The 18,745-nt window shown below is 48.1% G+C and overlaps 1 long non-coding RNA gene across 1 annotated transcript in view; it reads left to right on the forward strand.

Annotated features, from left to right (window-relative positions):
• Nucleotides 1-495: 495 nt before the first annotated feature.
• LOC147094556 (uncharacterized) overlaps nt 496-18,745 on the forward strand; it is a 35,670-nt gene continuing 17,420 nt past the window's right edge. Inside the window, exon 1 of the long non-coding RNA XR_015074623.1 lies at nt 496-705. This is a non-coding gene — a long non-coding RNA (uncharacterized LOC147094556). The remainder of the gene's footprint in view (nt 706-18,745) is intronic.

An 18,745-nucleotide genomic window follows, 5' to 3' on the forward strand; every position in this document is an offset into this window, starting at 1 on the left:
TTTCTCTCTCCACAGGTGCTGCCTGACCTGCTGAGTATTTCCAGCATTTTCTGTTTTTATTAAAGAAACGAGGGAGTGATTGCTGATGGGAAGAATGTTGGGTCCTCTTGCGCATGCGCACCTCCCTGGCGGCTGAGGCGGAACACCGACTCGCCCCCACCTGAGCCGCTCACGTGTACCAGATGTTGTGGCTCCGCATGCACGCCCGATGTTCCAACCGCGGGGTTTTGTGTGCTGAGCGTGCGTGTTGTGGGCCGATCGGGGCGGGCGATTGTAGAGCAGGAGGGAGCGCGCGGGGGCCATGAGCACATGCGCGGGACTCAGAATCAACAGAGCACTTTCTGCAGAGCCGGGGCCTTGTGGGTATTACAGCCGCCATTACTGCTGATCCTTTCAACCAACTTGTGCAGCAGCTGGGGCCTGAAAATTGGCTTCACTGCCCCTCGGTTCGGAAAGGGAAAAATTGAACAACAGTTTGCCTCTGATCCTTTTCTGATCTCAATTTACAGGGTTATAGAAGTGGAGCAGTTACAGGCGGGAAGCTCAGACCAAACAGCACGTCAAGGTCTGACAGAGTCGCTGGATTCATCAGGACCTGAATATCATCGGCCTTTGCACATGGAAGGAGAGAGCAGCGATTGCAACGCAGACAAACCGCACAGGTGTTCAGTGTGTGGACGTGGATTCAGCCGATCGCCTGACCTGGTGAGACACGTGCACCATCACACCGGGGAGAAACCGGGTAAAGGCGGGGATGGCGGGAAGGGCTTCAGTTCCCCGTCAGCATTGGAAGTTCAATGGCGCAGTCACACCAGGGACAGTCTGTTCACCTGCTCCGTGTGTGGAAAGGGATTTGTTTGTTCATCCCACCTGCAAGCACACCAGGGAGATCACACTGAGGAGAGACCATTTCAATGTTCTGACTGTGGGAAGAGCTTTAAAAGCCCCGGGGAACTAAAGCTACACCAACTTGTCCACACTGATGAGAGACCATTTCAATGTTCTGACTGTGGGAAGAGCTTTAAAAGCGCTCGGTATCTGAAGGGACACCAGCTTGTTCACACTGATGAGAGACCATTTCAATGTTCTGACTGTGGGACGAGCTTTAAAAGCCCCAGGGAAATGAAGGGACACCAGCTTGTTCACACTGATGAGAGACCATTTCAGTGTCCTAACTTTGGGAAGAGCTTTAAAAGCCCTGGGGAACTAAAGCGACACCAACTTATTCACACTGACGAGAGACCCTTTAAATGTTCTGACTGTGGGAAGACCTTTAAAAGCCCCCAGGAGCTGAATAGACACTGGCTCCTACACACTGGGGAGAGGCCATTCACCTGCTCCATGTGTGGGAAGGGATTCACTAATTCATCCCACGTGCTGGTGCATCAGCGAGTTCACACTGGGGAGACGTCGTTCACCTGCTCTGTGTGTGGGAAGGGATTCACTGATTCATCCTACCTGCTGGTACATCAGCGAGTTCACACTGACGAGAGACCCTTTAAATGTTCTGACTGTGGGATGAGCTTTAAAAGCTCCAGGTATTTGAAGATACACCAACACCTACACACTGGGGAGAGGCCGTTCACCTGCTCCGTGTGTGGGAAGGGATTCGCTCGGCCCTCCAGCGTGCTGGTGCACCAGCGAGTTCACACTGACGAGAGACCCTTTCAATGTTCTGACTGTGGGAAGAGCTTTAAAAGCTCTGGGGAGCTGAAGGGACACCAGCGAGTTCACACTGGGGAGAGACTCTTGCTATGTTCTGAGTGTGGGAAGAGTTTTTAAAGCTCCGGGGAGCTCAAGAAACACCAACACCTACACACTGGGGAGAGGCCGTTAACCTGCTCCGTGTGTGGGAAGGGATTCACTCAGTCATCCAACCTGCTGACACATCAGCGAGTTCACACTGGGGAGAGACAGTTCACTTGCTGTGTGTGTGGGAAGGGATTCACTCAGTCATCCAACCTGCTGATACATCAGCGAGTTCACACTGACGAGAGGCCCTTTAAATGTTCTGACTGTGGGAAGAGTTTTAAAAGCTCTGGGGAGCTGAAGGGACACCAGCGAGTTCACACTGGGGAGAGACTCTTGCAATGTTCTGAGTGTGGGAAGAGTTTTAAAAGCTCCGGGGATCTCAAGAAACACCAACACCTACACACTGGGGAGAGGCCGTTCAGCTGCTCTGTGTGTGGGAAGGGATTCGCTGATTCATCCAACCTGCTGGCACATCGGCGAGTTCACACTGGGGAGAGACCGTTCACCTGCTCCGTGTGTGGGAAGGGATTCACTCAGTCATCCAACCTGCTGACACATCAGCGAGTTCACACTGACGAGAGGCCCTTTAAATGTTCTGACTGTGGGAAGAGCTTTAAAAGCTCCGGGGAGTTGAAGAGACACCAGCGACTTCACACTGATCATAGAATCTAACAGCACAGAAGGAGGTGATTCGGCCCATCGTGTCTTTGAAAGAGCTGTCCAATTTAGTCCCACACCCCAGCTTTATCCCCAGAACTCTGCAAACTAGTCCTCTTTAAGGACTCGTCCAATTACTGTTTGAAAGTTCCTGTGGAACCTGATTCCAGCATCCTTTCAGATGGTGCGTTCCAGATCTTAACAACCCTCTATGAAAAAAATTCCCCTCATTTCCCCTCTAGTTCTTTTAGCAACTATTTTAAATCTGTGACCTTTGGTTACCGACCCACTTGCCAGAGTGAACAGTTTCTCCCTACTTGCTCGATCAAATCCCCTCATCATTTTGAACACATCTATTAGGTCTCCTCTTAATCTTCTCTGCTCTAAGGGAACAATCCCAGCTTCTCCAGTCTCTCCACATAACTGAAGTCCCTCATCCCTGGTACCATCCTGGTCAACCTCCTCTGCATCCTCTCCAAGGCCTTGACATCCTTCCTAAAGTGTGGTGCCCAGAACTGTACACAAGACTCCAGCTGAGGCCAAAACCCTGCAGCTGTACAAAACCCAGGTTAGACCACACCTGGAGCACTGTGAGCAGTTCTGGGCATCACACCTTAGGAAGGATATATTGGCCTTGGAGGGAGTGCAGCGTAGGTTTACCAGAATGATACCTGGACTTCAAGGGTTAAGTTACGAGGAGGGATTACACAAATTAGGGTTGTATTCCCTGGAATTTAGAAAGTTAAGGGGTGATCTGATCGAAGTTTTCAGGATATTAAGGGGAACAGATAGGGTAGATAGAGAAACTATTTCCGCTGGTTGGGGATTCTAGGACTAGGGGGCAGAGTCTAAAAATTAGAGACAGACCTTTCAGGAGTGAAATTAGGAAACACTTCTACACACAAAGGGTGGTAGAAGTTTGGAACTCTCTTCCACAAACAGCAATTGATGCTCGATCAATTGTTAATTTTAAATCTGAGATTGATAGGTTTTTGTTAACCAAAGGTATTAAGGGATATGGGCCAAAGGTGGGTGTATAGAGTTAGGTCGCAGATCAGCCATGATCTCATAAGAACATAAGAACATAAGAAATAGGAGCAGGAGTAGGCCAATCGGCCCCTCTAGCCTGCCCCGCCATTCAATAAGATCATGGCTGATCTGATCCTAACCGCCAATCCACTATCACAGAACCATCTCCTGAATCTAACGGAATTAGACACACAAAATAGGAGCAGGATCAGGCTACACGGCCCCTGGGCCCGCTCCGCTACCCACAGGGCCACGACCGATCCGAACCCAGACTCATGTCCAAATTCCTGCCCGCTCCCCGTAACCCTTAATTCCCTTTACTTCTAGGAAACTGTCTATTTCTGTTTTAAATTTATGTAATGATGTAGCTTCTACAGCTTTTGGGGCAGAATATTCCATGGACCTACCACCCTCTGAGTGAAGTAGTTCCTCCTCATCTCAGTTTTGAAAGAGCAGCCCCTTATTCTAAGACTATGCTCCCTAGTTCTCGTTTCACCCATCATCGAGAACATCCTCCCCGTATCCGCCCGATCCAACCCCTTCACAATCTTATATGTTTCAATAAGATCGCCTCTCATTCTTCTGAACTCCAATGAGTAGAGTCCCAATCTACTCAACCTCTCCTCATATGTCCATCCCCTCATCCCCAGGATTAACCGAGTGAACCTTCTTTGTACTGACTCGAGAGCAAGTATGTCTTTTCTTAAGTATGGAGACCAAAACTGTACGCAGTATTCCAGGTGCGGTCTCACCAATACCTTGTACAACTGAAGCAATACCTCCCTATTTTTATATTCTATCCTCCTAGCAATGAAAGCCAACATTCCATTGGCCTTCTTAATCACTTGCTGCACCTGCATACTAACCTTTTGAGTTTCGTGCACCAGGACCCCCAGATCCCTTTGTATTTCAGTACTTTCCAGTTTCTTGCCATTAAGATATTAAATTGCTCTACGATTTTTCCTGCCAAAGTGCATAACCTCACACTTTCCAGTATTGTATTCCATCTGCCAAATCTCTGCCCACTTACTTAGCCTGTCTATGTCCCCTTGCTGGTTTTTTATGTCCTCCTCACTCACTACTTTCCCTCCCATTTTAGTATCATCTGCAAACTTTGGTATGTTACACTCGGTCCCCTCCTCCAAATCGTTAATATAGATTGTAAAGAGTTGGGGACCCAGCACTGACCCCTGCGGAACACAACTAGTTACTGATTGCCAGTCTGAGAATGAACCATTTATCTCATTGAATGGCGGAACAGGCTCGAGGGGCTGAATGGCCTCCTCCTGTCCTATGTTCCTAACTAGTGATTTGTAAAAGTTTAGTGTAACTTCCTTGTTTTTGTATTCAATGGCACTGTTTACAAAGCCAAGTATCCCATACGCTTTCTGAACCACCTCACCAACTTGCCGTGGCACTTTCAAAGACTTGTGAATATGGACCCCCAGGTCCCTCTGCTCTTGCACCCCCTCAAAATAGTCCCATTTAGATTATAGGGCCTCTCCCTGTTGTTTCTCCCAAAGTGCATCACTTCACACTTATCCTCATTTAATTTCATCTGCCTTGTGTCTGCTCATTTCACAGTCTGTCTCTGTCCTTCTGAAGTCTGCTACTACTACACTCACAAAACTTGGCAACACAGTAAATAGTATCATCCGTAAACTTTGAAATTGTTCACCTATTCCCAAGTCCAGGTCATTTATATCTAACAAGAAAAGCAATGGTCCTAATTCCGACCCCTGGGGGAGCCCACTGCATACTTTCCTCCAGTCAGAAAAACATCCCTCAACACTGCTCACTGCCTCCTCTCCCTTAGCCAATTATATACCCAAATTACCATCAGCCCTTTAATTCCCTCTGCTTCTATTTTCAGAGTAAGTCTCTTATGTGGTATTTTATCAAATGCCTTTTCAAAGTCCATATATACAACATCTGCTGCACTACCTTCATCAACCCTCTGTTACTTCATCAGAGAACTCAATCAGGTTAATCAGACACGATTTACCTTTAACAAATCCATACTGGCTGCCCCTTATTAATCCATGCTTCTCCAAGTGAGAATTAATTTTGTCCTTGACAATGGTCTCTACTCGTTCACCCACCACTGTAGGGGTCGCAAAATCCCCTCAGCCCCCGAAGATCGGGAAATATTAATCCACATCGTGGACGAAGACTTGTGTGACTTAAATTGTCTCTGGGTTGGACAATGTTTTAAAACATACCCAGAACCGCAAAAGGCTGCGTTAAAAAGCTCTTAAGCTAGGCAGCACTTGGACACTGGAATGAAAGAACGTTGTGAAAATCACACACTTTAAGATTGTACATTTTATTAAAAGATGTACTCTTGAGTTTTGGACTGTTTAAATTGCCCAGGGCATAAAAATGGCTGAACAGACCTCATGGAAACAGAATTTTAAAAGGCAGCAGAAAAGGACAGACAGGCTGTTAGCATATGAAAAGCTCAGCGCTGCCCTGTAGTAAGTTTGAATGGAGCCCGAGCTGTCAGTCACCCTGGGGTATTGGGTGGGTCCGGTAACCTACAAGCTGCTTGTTTACACTGGGGAGTGGCCCATTTGAATCAGCCAATCATCGGACGGCAAGCACAATGGGTTGTTAACACACATCCATTCACTGAAATTGATTCTACTACGTGATGTCTCCATGTATGAATGGAGGAAGTTAAAAGCCCTTCTCTTGTGTATTCGGACTTTTCGGCGCGAAAACAGCAGGGACTCCCAGGGTATAAAGATTAAGCCCAGGAAGTCCTCTGCCCCCTTTTTTGTCTCTTTTACTCTTTGGACTGCAGGTGAGCAAGGCTTCTGACCCACTAGCAAGACAATCTAGGGAGAAGTAAAGGGGTGGTAATTTAAGGGAAATGTTGCTAAGATTGTACGGTTAACATTGTAGCCATTTATCCCTCGTTTTTGCCATCTGCCTTCCCCTGTTAAGCAATTTTACCGTGATTACCTTGATCGTGTGGTGTAGTTTCTTTAGTTTTAATAAAATTTGACTTTCTTGCATCCAGACCATTTGTCTGTTTTTAATATATCATTAATTATAAGTTCCTCCAGTCAGAACTGGAGGGGGGGGTTTTAGCGATTCGAAACCGCTGATTGAAATTGGTCACAGTGCAGTGGCAAAGGCTGCCTGACCAGGTAAATTACCGTAAACCAGGTAAAGGATGCCCACCTACAAATTGGCGACCGCGGCAGGACTGGAGGCAGTTTTTGATAGGATAATTGGTCTGGATCTGGAGAAAGCATCAGCTCTTGCTTTTCTTGCTTTCAGTCTGTGGGTAGCCCTGCAGAAGTTAGTGGCAGCATGTAAGCTGACCTATTATACTATAGGTGGCTGGGTTAAGAAGGGTGAGATGAGGCTGCGGGAAGAGGTTACAGAGGGCAAGAATCGGGAGTCAGAGTTTGAAAAATGCCAGGCGGAGGTAGAACGCCTCATAAGAAAGGTGAATGAGGCCAGAGATAGTGGGATGAGGGTGTGGGAAGAAAATGCACGCCTCACACTAGAGGTCACAAAATGCCAGGCAGAGATAGAGTGTCTTGTGCAGGGAGTCACAGAGGCTAGGGACAGTGAGATGAGGCTACAGGAGGAAAACGCACATCTCACCCAAGAAGCAAGCAAGGGCAAAAGCCACACGAGGCACAAGATAGAATTCCTAAAGTGCCAAATTACAGAAGCAAAGAGTAATGAGGTGAGTCGGCGGGAAGAGAATGCCCGCCTCACCTCAGAAGTAACAGAGCAGGATGAAAAGGTTAGGGAGGTAAAGGCAGCTTATAAGCTGGCCTGCGACCAAAGATTTAGTGGAGCAGATCATACCCCATGTAACAGACAGATAGAGAATTTGGGTATGGAGTTATTAAGGACTAAAGGGATGGTATGTCTCATAAGTCCGAAGGGAAGTCCGTCGGACAGTACCAGCAGCCGAAATCAAACCGCCCCACGGGCAGCACCCAGAACACAGCTGGCTAGGGAATTAGAGATCCCAAGACCGCAGCCCACAGCTCCGAGTTTTGAGGAGCTCTGGCAGCAAGAAGGGGTGGACAATGGGGTGGTAGGAGAACGCCAGCAAGTCCCACTAGGCAGGCAGGGACCAGGACCAGTGCACCCCCTCCGACAACGGAGGTACGGTCTGCCCGTGAACGATAATGACCCAGGGGCTGTACAGCATACCTATCTGGTACCCTATGATACCCAACAGCTCAGAGGCCTAGTGAAACATATTCCCCTGCTCTCCAAAAAGGGAGGCCCCTCAGTGCACTTCCAAGAGATAGAACAGGCAGCCTGTGTTAACGGCTGTGATGACGAAGAGAAAGCCAAAATGTTGCTTTTCTCTGTAGATAGTAAGCTCTATCAGACCCTTTCAGATGAGGCTAAGAGAGGGCAGAAGGGTTTTGAGGACCTAAAGGAGGAAACACTGGAAGCCATGGGTGCGAACGACGGCGGTCCGTTCGATCGCATAGGGAAAGCTCTGCAGAAGGAAGGGGAGACCCCACAGGCATTTGCAGACAGGCTGTGGCCAGTCTACAACAGCGCGTGTACAGGGGGACAAGATAAGGCACACCTGAACCAGCGGCAGCGGACCCAATGGCTTCGTTGCCTGGTGTCCAATTGCCTGCCCCAGATAAAAGCAAAGGCTGATACTTGGTTTGACCACCGAGACCCCCTAGCAACCGAAGAGACTGCAATCCGGCAGCTCATGGTAGCATATAGGAACGGTAGGAATAGTGGGACCCCCCAGCAAAAGGGTAAGGTCCACGAGGTTAAACCTGGGGCTCAAAACAAGAAAGAATGGCGCCAGGAGGGGAGCCGTCCCTCCCAGAACAAGGTCACTTGTTACAGGTGCGGGGAGGATGGCCACTGGCGCAGGGATTGTGAAAAGCCTGGGAGAGATGATAAAGCCAGGACCCCCGAGGCCCAACTCAGAAGGCAGAGACAGAAACTTCTCCCGATACAGTCGAGTCCATCATGGAGTCGATAAAATCTTTCCTCAGGGCCAATCAGGGAAAGGTAGCAGCAATCAGTGGTGCTGCAGCCCACTCGCCCACCTCTGCCTCCCCACAATGACTGGAGCCCGTGCAGCCTGTCCGTCTGTGTAATCTCCGGTACGATGAATGGAAGAGACCGCTCGTACAGATGGAGGTAGAGAAGGTTACAGGGACTTATCTATTGGATACGGGGGCATCATGCACCGTGATCCATACGGATAATCCCACCACCTCACCTCTGTCTAACGGGGTTCCATACATACTATCGGGATTCACCGGTCAGGAACAGGCGGGGGTAATTTATGGGCGGGCAGCAGACAGCATGGGGAAGCAGCATCGGAATAACCGGCTGCTGCTTGAGCCTAGCAAGAGCCACCAGTGGGAGATAGGAGACCTAGTGATGGTAAGAAACTATTCCCAGGTGGGAAGTTTAGAGCCACTCTACATGGGACCCTATAGTATAGTTGATAGGGCCAGCCCCATGGTCTATGCAGTAAAACTACCCCGGTGCACAAAGTGGTTCCAAGCCAACCAATGTAAATTGTATTAATCTGACCATACAAGTTCAAGTTCACAGGCTGTAAAGACAGGTGCTGTGGCTTGTTTCAAGGGAAAAGTTGTCCGGCCCACCAATTGGGACACTTACCCGCCCCAGTGGGACCTAAGTTTTGGCCAAAGTTTAAATTTGAACCAGTTATTTAGTTCAGAAACAGAGAAACCGCAGCCTGAGAGTAGAAATCTGCAGGCTGCTGCGAGTTCATTCACAGAAAATCGCTTGGGGGGCTCCAGGGAGGAGCCGCCTTTTGAAGAGACTGCCTGCTCATGCGTAGTCGCAGGTCTGGAGACAGGAATTCCCCAGTCTTTTGAATGGCCTGTTCACACAGGTGCAGTTCCCCAGCCCGTGACCACAGCGGCTCCTCTTCAGTTTTCTCGCGCAGGCGCAGTCACCTGTTTAAAGGAACAAGCTTCCCAGCCCGCTTCTAGAGTGGTTCCCCCTATGGTGTGGGACTCTGGGAGGAAGGGATAGCAATTCCTCTTGCAGGGGACATATGGAAGGAGCTGGTACCAGGTTTTGGACCTGGAGAGGAAGATTTTCAGCCACCAGCAGCGGGTGGTGAGGGGATACCTGCCCCCAGTACAGGAGTGGGTAGGGAAAAGGAGACAAACCCGGATTACTGGCAGGCTGCCAGGTATATTAAACAGTGCGGGCTGTTTGCATCAGGGGGAGAAGGTTCCCAGCCAGCTAGGGCTGTGACCCAGGCTCAGGGTCCATCAGCCAAAGTTTCCCCCACAGAGATGCCCCTCAGAAGGTCTCAGTGGGTCCACAAGCCCAAGATAAGATGGTCACCAGAGTACCCGCCACAAAGAGCAATCTCCCGAACCCGGGAGGAAACAGATCACAGAGGTCCCCAATTAGCAGCCATAAGCTGCCAGGGACCGGAAGCAACAGGCAGTCCAGCTTTGCTGCAGGCAGCAGTAATCTGCGACGGTGACACCAGAGATTAACCTGGCCGTCCGGAGATGGGCGGCATTTGTATTATAGCTTTGTGTTAAGTTACCAATGTTTATAGCTTGCTTTTAAGGTGTTTAAATTTTAAGTTTAGAATGTAACTAATAGTTTTGAGTTTAAGTTTATAAGTGTGCCAAATGCCTGTATTTTGGTCTGAGGGCGAGGGACCTGACCATGTCTCCACCTAAGACAGCAGGTCAGTGAGAGACCTGGCTATTATGTCCGTGTGTAATTGAGACACGGACTGCAGGAGTTGGTTATAACAGGTCTTTACTGAGTAGAGACAAACGGGAACTAACTATGCAAAGTTACTACACAGGCTTATATACAGGGGTGGTCACTACTGGTACTGCAGTATACAGGCTGCAGAATATAGTTCCTTCTGCAAAGTACATACACGACACTGGCTTATATACAGGGGTGGTCACTACTGGTACTGCAGTATACAGGGGCTGCAGAATATAGTTCCTTCTGCAAAGTACATACACTACACAGGCTTATATACAGGGGTGGTCACTACTGGTACTGCAGTATACAGGGGCTGCAGAATACAGTTCCTTCTGCAAAGTACATACACTACAATTCCTCCCCTTTTAGCTAAACAGTACATAACATTCGATTAATAATTAAATAACATATTTACAATTACAGTTGTCATATACATTAGCTGAAGTTAAGCAATTATAAGTTCAGTCTTTGAGGAGGCTTCCTGATTCTGTCTGGATAACGCCTCTTTGGGGTATCAGGTTCTTCTGGCAGAGTTTATTCGGAATCAACGTCGTTGTTCGGTTCGTCTGCTTCCAATATTCCCGATTCTGAGGTAGATGCAATTGGTACTTCGGTTTCATCACCAGGTGTATCGGATCGTGGTGTGGAATTGATGTTTTCCAGTGACTCTAGAATCTGGTCAGCATGGCATCTTACAATGCTCTCTCCAATGTCCACGGTATACATTAGAGGTCCTTGCCATGTGCAGATCATTCCTGGCTGCCATTTCTCTGTGCGGTAGTCCCGGGCCAAAACTGGTTGACCTATCTTAAAACTCCTGGTCGGCCTTTCATTCATATTCTGAAACTGCCTGTTCTCCACATCTCTTCTGATGTTTGGCTTAACCAAATCCAAGCGGCATCGTAGTCTTCGATTGAAGAACATCATGGCTGGAGTTTGGTTGGTAACCGCATGTGTCGCATTCCGGTAGGCAAACAATAAGTTATCTACCTTGTGTTGTAGGGGTATGTCTTCATTACACATTGCCTTGATAGCCTTCTTGAATGTTTGAACGAACCTCTCAGCCAATCCATTGGTGGCTGGATGATATGGGGCGGATGTGTAATGCTTAACACCATTGTTCTTTAAGAACCTCCGGAACTCTTCAGACACAAACTGTGGTCCGTTGTCGGAGCAAATCTGTTCAGGCAGCCCATTTCTGGCGAATATGGTTCGTAAGACTGTTATAGTTTTTTCTGTGGTTGTTGAGGACATTTTTATTACCTCTGGCCACTTTGAATGTGCATCCACCGCAATTAAAAACATCGAGTCCATAAATGGACCAGCAAAATCAATGTGCACCCTTTGCCATGGAGATGAGGGCCACTCCCATGGATGTAGAGGGGCTTGTGGTGGGGCGTTTTGGACCTTCTGTCATCCTGTACAGCTCTTGGTCATCTCTTCGATTTCTCTATCGATTCCCGGCCACCACACAAATGCTCTGGCTAAGTTCTTCATTTTTACCCCTCCCAGATGACCCTCATGAAGCTCATTGAGCACTCTATCCTTCAATTTGGGTGGAATTACTACTCTGGATCCACACATCAAGGTTCCTCTGCACACTGACAGCTGTTCTCTTCTCGGCGAGAATGCTGGCAGCAGTGGTTCGCCATGTGCTGGCCATCCATTCACCGTTAAATCATAGACCCAGGAGAGTGTCGGGTCATTTCGTGTTTCCTTTTCTATGTTTGCATTCGTCACAGGTAGACATTCGACTAAGGTCGAGTGGAATATCTCCACTGGATCCACTGCAGGTGCTTCTTCCACCATCGGCAATGGTAGGCGCAACAACCCATCAGCATTCCCATGCTGTTTAGTTCCTTTGTACTCGATGTCATATTGGTGTGCCCCTAGGAAAAGGGACCACCTCTGTAGCCATTGTGCTGTCATTATCGGGATGCCCTTCTGAGGGTTGAAAATGGAGACAAGAGTTTGATGAGCGGTTAGTAGAGTAAATTTCTGACCGTGCAGGTAGTGATTGAACTTCTTCACCCCCCACACCAGGCTGAGGGCCTCTCTGTCAATCTGGGTGTAGTTACGCTCGGCTGAAGTTAACGAGCGTGACGCAAAAGCTATCGGCCTCTCTGAACCATCAAGGAATTTATGTGACAGTACCGCTCCAATGCCGTAGGGAGATGCATCACACGCCAGTCTTATCGGTAGTGATGGGTTGTAGTGAGCCAATACTTCTCTTGAAGTGATTAGGTCTTTACTCTTCTGAAAGGCCCACTTACATTCATCACTCCATTTCCATGCTACTCCAGTTTGTAGTAGGGCGTTCAGTGGGTGCAGAATTGTGGACAAATTCGGCAAAAACTTATGGTAGTAATTCACCAATCCGAGGAATGACCTCAGTTGCGACACATTTTCAATCGCTGGAGCCTTAACTACCGCTTCAATTTTGTCAGGGGACTTATGTAACCCCTCTTCATCAATCACGTGGGCACAATACGATATCTTAAAAAACTCGCACTTGGGGCGATTGGCTCGTAGCCCATGTTCTCTTAGTCTAGTGAGCACCTGCTCTAGGTTGGCAAGGTGTTCACTGTCATCTTCACCTGTCACTAGGATGTCGTCCAAGTAACACTGAGTCCCCGAAATCCCTTGCAGGACTTGTTCCATCACTCTTTGCCATATCGCCGGAGCTGATGCTACTCCGAATACCAGTCGATTATACTGGTAAAGACCTTTGTGAGTGTTTATCGTGAGATACTTCCTAGAGGATTCTTCAACCTCCATCTGCAAATATGCTTGTGCTAGGTCAATTTTTGTAAAACGCTTCCCTCCCGATAGTGAGGCGAAAATATCTTCTATCCTCAGGAGAGGATATTGTACTGTGTGAAGGACTGGGTTCACCATCACCTTGAAGTCCCCACAGATGCAAACCTTCCTTGGCTCCTCAGACTTATTGTTTAACGTTTTCTTCATGACAGGAACGATGGATGTCGCCCACTCGCTCCAGTCTACCTTAGATAACACGCCTGCATTCTCCAGTTTCTCCAGCTCTGCCTCGACGGCTGGGCGAATTGCATATGGTACCGGTCTTGCTTTGAAAAACTTGGGAATTGTATTCTCTTCTATTTTTATCGAGGCGGTTACGCCTTTAAGAGTTCCCAGTTCCTGTTGAAATACCTCTTTGGCGTTAGCCAAGATTTTTGACAATCATCCAGGTGTGCCGTCGTCATCCTTTTTACCAGCCACCGTCAGTGCCTGAATGGAGTGCCAGTCTAAATTTATCTTTCTGATCCATTCATGTCCCAATAACGGTGGTCCACCACCTTGCAGTATGTACAGATACAATTTCTGTATTTCCTTGCCGTTGTATTCGACAGGCACCCTTATTTTCCCTCTGGGGTGTACTTTCTGCCCCGTATACATCTTCAAGACAATGGATGTCTCTTTCAAGGGTATGTGTGAGAATAGCCGCTCATAGTCTTGTCGATTCATGACGGTCAGAGCTGATCCTGTATCCAATTCCATTTTGACTTGGGACCCTGCTATCGTGAGGGTGACCCAAATGGTTCGGTGATCCTCTTTTGCGATTACGTTGTGAAGTTTGAGACAGCTTAGTCTCTTGTTCCCGGATTCACTATCGCTCATCTGGTCTTCGGAACTACTGTCTGTCAGCTTTTGTACTTTCCTGTACTGTTCCTTAGTAGCTTTTTTGTTGTCGTTAGTTGTAGTGTATGTACCTTTAAGAGCCCCTGTGTACTGTAATACCGGTAGTGACCACTCGGGTATATAAGCCTGTATAGCGTTCCGTATCTTTTAGTTCACCTCCAGACTTTGTTCATTAAACACCTGTTAAACCAACTCCTGCATTCCGTGTCTCCATTAACACACGGATACAACAGTGGCGACGAATTGGAAACGGACTTACCTGCAATTCGGCAGCACCTCAAGGAGATTGATTCCTCAGACGAAGGTCGAAGAAAAAAAAACCCAAAAAAAAGCTGAGTTCACCAGCTAGCCGGGCTGGTGGCAGGTACTGCACTAATCCTTCCTGGGCGGCGGGCTGGGGATCGATCGGGTGGCTCTGCAGCGGGGCCAAGCAGCGAGTCGGAAGGCAGAGGCAAACAGAGACGGAGGGTGGAGCACTCAGGAGATGGCCGGCGCTGCAAAGCAGGTCGGCGTTCGGACCAAGTAGAGGGAGGGAAAAGTCCCAGAGAGTCCGGTGGGAACGAGTCTCCAACTATTAAAAATATCTGTGTAAATAAAAACCGCGAAGAACAGTGTTGTCAGCAGCGGCAGCGGCAGGAAAGCGCGGGAGGCGCCATTTTTTCTTGGCAGGGAAGAAAGGAAAGCGCGGGAGGCGCCATTTTTGATTTTCAGGATGCCTAAGACTGGCAATATTACTGCTTTCGATAGTGATATAGAGGATTGGACCACATATGTGGAAAGAGTGGAGGTATATTGCACAGCGAATGAAGTAGAGGATGATAAAAAGGCATCGGTACTTCTAAATCTGATGGGTCCAAGGACATACGGGCTGTTACGAAACTTAATCACTCCAGCCAAACCGATGGACAAGAATTTTAAGGAGATTGTTGATACCCTACAGGAGCACTTAAACCCAACACTGCTGCTGATAGCGGAACGATTCAAATTCTGCAGGAGGAATCAGCACAAGAATGAAAGTAATGCTGATTACCTCACCGAATTAAGAAAGCTGTCAAAGCACTGCCAATTCGGGGCAGGACTGGCAGATTCTCTACGAGACAAATTCGTCTGCGGTCTCCTAAATGAAGGAACACAGAAAAGACTACTTTCTGAGAAAGGTTTGACACTGGACACGGCTTTCAGTGTGTCTGTATCATACAAAGCAGCAGCAAGAGGAGCTGCAGAGATACAGCAAAAGTCATAGTCATAGAGTCATAGAGTTTTACAGCACAGAAAGAGGCCCTTCGGCCCATCGTGTCTGCGCCGGCCATCAAGCCCTGTCTAATCTAATCCCATTTTCCGGCATTTGGTCCATAGCCTTGATGCAATGGCATTTCAAGTGCTCATCCAAATGCTTCTTGAATGTTGTGAGGGTTCCTGCCTCTACCACCCTTTCAGGCATTGAGTTCCACATTCCAACCACCCTCTGGGTGAAAAAGTTCCTCCTCAAATCCCCTCTAAATCTCCTGCCCCTTACCCTGAATCTGTGCCCCCTTGCTATTGACCCCCCTACTAAGGGGAAAAGTTCCTCTTTATCTACCCTATCTATGCCCCTCATCATTTTGTACACCTCAATCAGGTCCCCCCTCAGCCTTCTTTGCTCCAAGGAAAACAACCCCAGCCTGTCCAGCCTCTCTTCATAGCTGAGGCGCTCCATCCCAGGTAACATCCTGGTGAATCTTCTCTGCACCCTCTCCAAAGCAATCACATCCTTCCTATAGTGAGGCGACCAGAACTGCACACAGTACTCCAGCTGTGGCCTCACCAGCGTTTTGTACAGCTCCATCATAACCTCCCTGCTCTTATATTCCATGCCTCAGCTAATGAAGGCAAGTATCCCATATGCCTTTTTAACCACCTTATCTACCTGTTCCGCTGCCTTCAGGGATCTATGTACATGTACACCAAGGTCCCTCTGACCCTCTGTACTTCCTAGGGTCCTACCACTCATTGTGTATTCCCTTGCCTTATTTGACCGTCCAAAATGCATCACCTCGCACTTTTCAGGGTTAAATTCCATTTGCCACTTTTCCGCCCATCTGACCAACCCGTTTATATCATCCTGTAGCCTGAGGCTTTCCTCCTCGCAATTTACCACCCCACCAATTTTCGTGTCATCTGCGAACTTACTGATCATACCTTTTACATTCTCATCCAAGTCATTTATGTAGATCACAAACAACAAGGGACCCAGCACCGATCCCTGAGGTACCCCACTGGACACAGGTTTCCAGTCACAAAAGCAACCTTCGACCATCACCCTCTGCCTCCTGCCACTCAGCCAGTTTAGGATCCAACGCGCCAAGGCACCCTGGATCCCATGGGCTCTTACCTTCTTGACCAGTCTCCTATGCGGGACTTTGTCAAAAGCTTTACTGAAGTCCATGTAAACCACATCCACAGCATTTCCCTCATCCACACACCTAGTCACCCCCTTGAAAAATTCAATCAGATTTGTCAGACATGATTTACCCTTGACAAAGCCATGCTGACTATCCCCGATTAATCCTTGCCTCTCCAAGTGGAGACTAATTTTGTCTTTCAGAATTTTTTCCAATAATTTCCCTACCACAGATGTTAGGCTCACTGGCCTGTAATTCACTGGTTTATCCCTGCTACCCTTCTTGAATAATGGTACTACGTTAGCTGTTCTCCAGTCCTCTGGTACATCCCCTGTGGCCAGAGAGGTTCTGAAAATTTGTGTCAGAGCCCCTGCAATTTCCTCCTTTGCCTCCCACAGCAGCCTGGGATACATCTCGTCCGGGCCTGGGGATTTATCCACTTTTTGGCCTGCTAAAACCGTTAGCACCTCCTCCCTCTCGATGCTAATATGTTCAAGTATGTCACAGTCCCCTTGCCCGATTTCTATGTCTGCATCGTCTTTCTCCATAGTGAACACAGATGCAAAAAATTCATTTAAAACCCTGCCTACATCATCTGGCTCTACACACAGATTGCCACTTTGGTCCCTAATGGGCCCTACCCTTTCCCTGGTTATCCTCTTGCCCTTAATATACTTATAAAACATCTTAGGATTTTCCTTTATTTTGCTCGCCAGTGTTATTTCATGGCCCCTCCTCGCCCTCCTAATTTCTTTTTTAAGTATGCCCCTGCACTTTTTATACTCCTCTAGGGCTTCTTCCGTCTTTAGTCTTTTGTAACTGCCAAAAGCCCCCCTTTTATTTCTAATGCATTTTTGTATATCCCTTGTCATCCAAGGTTCCCTTTGCTTGTTGGTCCCACCCTTGACCTTTACAGGAACATGTTGGCGTTGTACTCTCTCTATTTCCCTTCTGAAAGTCTCCCACTGTTTTGATGTGGATTTTCCTATAAGTAGCTGCTCCCAGTCCACTTTGGCCAGATCCTGCCTTATCTTATTAAAATCGGCCCTCCCCCAATTTAGAACCCTTATTTCCGGGCCATCTTTGTCTTTTTCCATGACCACCTTAAATCTCACCAAATTATGGTCACTGTCGCCAAAATGCTCTCCTACTGACACTTCCACCACTTGCCCGGCTACATTCCCCAGAATTAGGTCCAGTACCACCCCCTCTCTTGTAGGACTTTCTACATGTTGGCTCAAAAAGCTCTCCTGGATGCACTTTAAGAATTCTGCACCCTCTAAGCCTTTCACACTCTGACTATTCCAATTTATATTGGGGAAGTTGAAATCCCCCACTATTATTACCCTATTATTTTCGCACTTTTCTGAGATTTGCCTACATATCTGTTCCTCTATCTCCCCCTGACTGTTTGGGGCCTATAGTACAGTCCCAGCAAAGTGCTTGCCCCCTTTTTGTTTTTAACTTCTACCCATATGGCCTCATTAGAGGAACCCGCTAATATATCATCCCTCCTTACAGCAGTAATTGACTCCTTAATTAATATTGCAACACCCCCTCCCCTTTTACACCCCCCTCTGTCTCGCCTGAAGATTCTATACCCCGGAATATTGAGCTGCCAGTCCTGACCCTCCCTCAACCATGTCTCCGTGATAGCAACAATATCGTACTCCCATGTGTTCAACAACAACTTCAGTTCATCCACCTTATTTGCAAGACTCCTTGCATTAAAATAAATGCCTTCCAGCCCTGCCATATTCTCTTTTGCCTTCACATATTTGCTCTGCCTTCCCAGCTGACTTGTTTTTCCCTCTGTATTTGGCTGTAAATCACCCCCTACTATAGCTCCACTCTGTACCCCATCCCCCTGCCAAGTTAGTTTAAACCCCCCCCCCAGCAGTGCTAGCAAACCTCCCCGCAAGGATATTGGTTCCCCTCTGGTTCAGGTGTAAACCGTCCGACTTGTACAAGTCCCACCTTTCCCAGAAGCAGACCCAGTGATCCAGGAAACTAAAGCCCTCCCCCCTGCACCATCCCTTTAGCCACACATTCATCTGTTCTATCTTCCTATTCCTATACTCACTAGCACGTGGCACCGTGAGTAATCCAGAGATTACAACCCTTGAGGTCCTGCTCTTTAATCCTTCACCTAGCTCCCTAAATTCTTGCTGCAGGACCTCATCCCTCTTTTTACCTATGTCGTTGGTACCAATGTGGACCACGACCACTGGCTGTTCACCCTCCCCCTCCAGAATGCCCTGCAGCCGCTCAGTGACATCCTTGACCCTGGCACCAGGGAGGCAACAAACCATCCTGGATTCACGTCTACGGCCACAGAAACGCCTATCTGTTCCCCTTACTATAGAATCCCCTATCACAATTGCTCTCCCATTCTTTTTCCCCCCTTCCTGGGCAGCAGGAGCACCCCCAGTGCCAGGAAGTTGGCTGCTGCTGCCTTCCCCTGGTGAGTCATCCCCCTCAACAGTATCCAAAGCGGTATACTTGTTTGAAAGGGGGATGTCCGCAGG

Source organism: Somniosus microcephalus, unplaced genomic scaffold (genome assembly GCF_052327205.1).
Source record: "Somniosus microcephalus isolate GS21.2 unplaced genomic scaffold, FLI_Smic_1.0 unresolved_chr1, whole genome shotgun sequence".
NCBI lineage: Eukaryota > Metazoa > Chordata > Chondrichthyes > Squaliformes > Somniosidae > Somniosus > Somniosus microcephalus.